This window comes from Brassica oleracea, chromosome C4 (genome assembly GCF_000695525.1).
Source record: "Brassica oleracea var. oleracea cultivar TO1000 chromosome C4, BOL, whole genome shotgun sequence".
Classification (NCBI taxonomy): Eukaryota; Viridiplantae; Streptophyta; class Magnoliopsida; order Brassicales; family Brassicaceae; genus Brassica; species Brassica oleracea.
In genome coordinates this window covers 29777097-29782999 of record NC_027751.1, presented here as the reverse complement: position 1 = coordinate 29782999, position 5903 = coordinate 29777097, and positions in this window count along the sequence as shown.

Genomic DNA, 5903 nt, shown 5'->3' with positions numbered 1-5903 from the left:
ATACCCGTAGGAAGCAAATAACACTAGTATAAGGGAGAGAGTTTATTATAAGGAAGAAGAAGAAGATGTAATGGTTCTTTGATTATAAACTCTTGTTCTTGTTTATGGTGTACAAAAGAGTGAGATGAGTGATGGTATTTATAGTGAACAACAATACATAAAATAACAAAGATAGTGCTTAATTTGGTAAATGAGTGGGTGATCATAGTGTTTGATGAGTAGATGATCATAGTGCTTGAGTTGGTAAAGGAGTGGATGATCATAGTGCTTGAGTTTGGTAAAGAAGTGGATGATCATTTCAATGCTTAATTTATAACATATACATCATATTCTAAAGGGTCTATTTCTATCCTTTTCAGTTTTCAATCAGACCATTTGTAATGGCCTCCTAGTCCTGCAAAATATACGTAACATATATTTCGATTTGATTTTAAAAATTTAGATATTCGTAATTCTATAGAACAAAAAAATATTAATATGTAATTCGTTAAAAGGAATTTTCTAATCCAATATGGTATATGTATATATAAATAATTATATATTTAATCATATACTTATTATATATCTATGTATGCTATTATTTTTATTCGCTAAATTGATTATTTAGTTATTAACTTTAAAATAATCAAGTTTTTATTTATCATGAAATAATATCATTTTAATAAATTTTAGATATCTTAGTTATTTAATTTGATTTTTAAATTAAAATATAGATTTTAGTGGATACAGAACATTAAGTGGGGATTATTGGATTGGGAGTTTCTTAGAATTTCAGGGTTTTTTTCAAATCCTCCTTTATTGAATAAGATATTTATAAAAACTTTTATAAATCCAAGGTTATTAGATATAGTATTTGTAGAAATTCTATCAAATCTCTCCTTACTGGAAAATATTGATTTCATCAATGAGATTCATCAAAAGTTATTTTGGATTATTAAAATATATCAATTGTCAATATGTATGTCAACTTTCTTGACCACACTTTTATGGTTGGATTTGGTGTTTTGTTTAATTTAAATTTGGCAAGATTTAAAAAGTTTACACTGTTTGTTTGTGCTTTTGGTAACTACTTGGTAATGAGTAAAAGAATGGGTTCGTGTAATATAATGACGCCTCTGTACAAAGTCCAAGCAAAGGTGTATATTCCGTATATCAATACTATGAAGTCTCGCATATCATACAATTACCGAGCCTTTGATTGAATTGAGCATGTAATGAATGTAGTTTATTGTGTCTCAGCCTTTGCGTACGATGGTTGTTCTTTCTCAGCCTTTGATTGAATGTAATTTGAGCATGTAATGAATGTAAGCCTTTGTGTATGATGGTTGCTCTGTCTCAACATCAAATTTTAAAAACCTTTGATTGAATGTAATGAACTGTGTGCGTACGATGCTTGTTCTGTCTCAGTCTTTTGTGTATGATGGTTGTTCTGTCTCAGCCTCAGATTTTAAAAAAACCTTTGATTGAAGTTGGTCTTAAGGTTTTTTACGCTTGGTACTTTGGAGATACAATACAACCACTTATGAGCAATAGTGCTGTTATTTGAGCTATCATTTAATACAATCCCATTGCTTTTTCAGTTTTTCTTCTTATATGGCATGTATGGTGCGGGAAGCAACGGAATGTGATTTCAAAAGGTACATTTTTCTTCTTAATGACTTTAATGTCGTTTCTGAGTCTGTTTCAGTTTAATGACTTTATGAGTTGTAATGCAAGTTCAAATTGAATCAAGTTGAAGTTTCATTTCGTTTATGAGTTTGATTGAACTTGAGTTTATTGTTTTAGTGTTGTTTCAATGTGTTGTAATGTCTTCTTCTTAAAAAATTTTATGTTCTTTCATATGTTATGAAATCCAATCATTCTATTTTAAAAAAAAAAATTTAAAAACCTCAATGAGATTCTACCATTGGACGATGAAAAATTAAATTAGATTAACAAAGGTTCTAAACCTTTCAAATCACTATATTTATTACTAATTTATTGATTAGAACCTATAAGAAGTTCTTATTGATGGACATGCTCTAGAGAGTTGGAACGTGTCAGCTTCTCGACTCTCCTTTGCTCTCATTCCTTCGCCATATGGCCGTTAGGGATTTTCTGGCGTCGTCAATCGAATAAGGCCGTTTTCTCTCGAATTTATCACAAGATTATTTGAAACCTATTCTTCTTCTTCTTCTTCTTCATTTGCTCAGCTATCCTTCCATGGAAGAAGCCGCCTGAGTGTTTTATTTTTGGCCTGAGCATGGCTACAATACACACCACATAATAATTGAAATTGACTGTAACAAAGAGAACAAAATCTCTCGGCATGCCAGTTGTTCCTATACTTCCAGTGGAAGCTCCTCGAGATGAAGTTTCATCTATTCCTACACTATTGAAACAACGTTCTAAATTTTTTCATCATATTTATAAATTTTTCATTACGTATTTATTATAGAGAAATTTCCTAAAAAATTTTTTTGTCACAAATATACACTTATACCACTTGAGTTAATTAATCTAGATATTATGATTTAGAGTTAAAGTGTTGAGTTTATGGTTTAAGGTTTAGGGTTTAGAGTTTAGAATTTAGAGTTTAGAATTGAGAAGTGGGGTTTTGGGGATAGGATTTCAAATTTTTAAAATTTTAAAAAATTAAAATTTTCAAAATTAAAAATGCTATTTTGATCATTTTAGTTGTTAAAGTCTATTTTATAATAAAAACTTAAGAAAACCTATTTGAGAGAATTGTCATTTATTATAACTGAGTTCCTAAAAATATATGTATGTTTAATATAAACCTAATAAATTAATTACATTTTTTTGTAAGTGTAACATTTTTCTCTTTGCCATCTTCAAGGTGCAATTCCGCAACCATAATGGAGACCTATTCACTCTTCTATCGGCATACAAAGAATGAGCATCTCTACAGGGAGAGAGAAGAAATAAATTGTGTTGGGAAAATAATATGAATGGATGCTTTTATTATTGAAATATTAAAAAACAGATCTTACCAAATCCTACCAAATCCTACCAAACTCCCCTTCTAAATGCCCATCAAAATCCTTGAATTCAAATAAACCTTTTGAATTCCATCAAAACTTAAAATCTTCAAAAGCTTCTCAAATCCTTAATACAGTAAGCCCCCCTAAGATAATTTTGAAGTAAATAGGATCAGAAAGTTGATGATCCAAACATGATAGATCATAAATACCTTTAAAATCTTGGCTATCCTCTTTATGCCCACCCTAGTGATCTTCTAAGACCGGCATACAGCGTTTAACATCCACAACCGATGAAGCAACTTTTCTAAAAGAAAGCGCATAGTGGAAAGGTGAAACAATGGCACTGGATTGCTCAGATCCAGTTGTGCTTTTGGAGACACTTGTGAATTTCATATTTACCACTATTCTTCAGTTTAGCAGTGTTTCTTGTAGACACTTGATATGTTCGTTTGGACGATGTGACTTGAAGCTCTAAACACTCTCTTATCTGTCCATCCACAAATACAATCTGGTGGAAAGTGATACATCCGCGTTTTCATTATCATGGGCTTTCATGTAGTAGAAAATTGGGTGTACTTATATTACTTTTTGCAGTCTACAATTTTCATAATTTTGTTTTATGTTTATATAGTTAAGTATTTTGGTGGCTAAAGTTTTAATAGTTTTAAGTCAACCTTTTTTTAACACTGAGTTTCATTCATTTGAGATGATCCAGTACATGACAATATAGCAAAATAGTTTATGGGTAGAATATTGAAAACAAATGCAACAATAAAACACTAAAAGCAACAAAAGATATTAGTAGGTACAATCAAAGGCTCATATAGAGCACCCCAAAAGAGACAAAGTGAATCTTTTGAAGAGCAAGCAGAAGCATGAAAAGATGAAGCTCTATTAGACATGCAAGTAGAAACTTAGAAGAGGGTCTTAGCCTTGAGAGTGATAATAGGATTTAATCAAATTGGACCACCACAGGCTAGTAAATGTGAGAAGCATCACAACATTAATTACTTGCAATGACATCACCTGTAAATCGTTTTCTCATGAAACCTGAAAAAGGGTAAAGACCAAAGCCTTAATCTGAAGTTAAAAGATGAATGGAAATTCACGAGATAGAACCCTCAGAACTGCAAGCTCTACCTTTATCCACAATAGTGGCCTAAGAAGAGCGCTGATCTAAAGTCCGATTTTAAATGATGAATCATGCCCATTCAGAACAATGATACTAAAAGAGCTCCTTGTAGAAGCATCAGTCTCCAAAACAAATTTTACTCTAAAACACTGACTTGAAGAGCATACCGCACAAGAGGAAGAATTTGGAAGATAAACGAGAGAAGCCATTGTGAAGAAACTCGCCACCGCCAAACCCAAAAAGAGATGCAAAGAACCAGGAAACAAACCGAAAAGATAACGCTACAAATAACCAGCACGACGACCCAACGAACAAACCAAACAAACAAAGAAGCATAACAAAGACACCATCTCCACTTGAATCATACGAAATCAGAGAAAGGGGAAAAAACCACACTGTTGAAGGATCCGAAGCTCCGATATCAGTGCAAGATAGAAGACAATCGGATCTGAGACTTCGAACCTCTCCTAATCCCATAGCATCAGCAAAACGTAGACTTTGACTATCAAGAGAAGAAGACCCGATGATCTACATCTAACAACAAATAAAGAAAATAAAAAAAGAGAGGAGGAGAGACCAGCTCCAATGCTATTGAAGCCATCAGAGCCGGCCTCGGAGCGTTGACGGCGGTTTAGGGTGTTATGAAGTCAACTTCTTATTATCTATAAAAATAAAAACGACAACCCACATGAGATATTACGCATAGCGGACGTTGAAGGGACTCTGTGGGCTAAGACACATGTCATGGATAAAAAGAATCGGGAGGAGTGTTTGCCGATGGCTGCAGAGCAATCGTCAGGTCAAACCAGAATCTGTTATGTAGATGACACTTGGAGAGAGCAAGATAAGTTCACATGACAAGGTTAGTACTGTTGTAGGACATGTTCAGATGATAAATTGATGGGTGCGATGAAATCTTAAAAGAAGCTTATCAGCCTTACACGTAGAATGTGAGGTTCTAACTTGGGCTATATAATGAATGAAGACCCTACAATTTTCAGAGGTATTCTTTGCCACAGATTATTCTAAGTTGGTGAATATAGTATCAACACCTGATGAATGGTCGGCGTTTTCTACCCATATAGAGAAATTTTGACGGAGTAAGACTTTTCTCCAAGATCAGGATCAAACATATTTCAAGAGCAAAAAAATCAGTTGCGGACAAGTTTGCACACGGTGCTAAGAGTTCTCCTTCTGTAATGCTCTATGTCGATTCTATACCTCCGACTTGATTTTCCAAATCGATAGGGTTATCTTTCTTTCCTTAGTTTAGCTATTGTCATAAAGAAGTTAACTTCTTATTAAAGTATATCCTTTGTAGAAATAGTCTCAGCGAAAAGTAGATAGACGAAGGTAACCAAAATATATAATTCAAATTTCAGAACAACAGAAAACGTTTAGAAATTTGGAGAAACTAAAACAAATTATGAACTAGTAAATATGAATAACATGTTTAATAGGCTTTGCGGTTCACTTAAATGTCTATAATATTAAATCCTCCCTCACAAATCAATGGAGAAAACTGATATAAGAATGACAATATAATTTTTTATAGAATAAATAACAAAATAAATATAAGAATATGAAAAATTATTAATGGGCCTGATTTATTATTTGATGTGTCTTAGCGGGCTAGGACTTTATCATAATAGCACACTCCACGCCGTGATGACCCCACCGACCAGACCTTGAGCAACACGTCCCTCCTCCTAGATAATTTACTTTATTACCCTCAGCTTTCCTCAGTTTCCTCCTAATATATTCTTCAACAGGTAGACACGATCGTC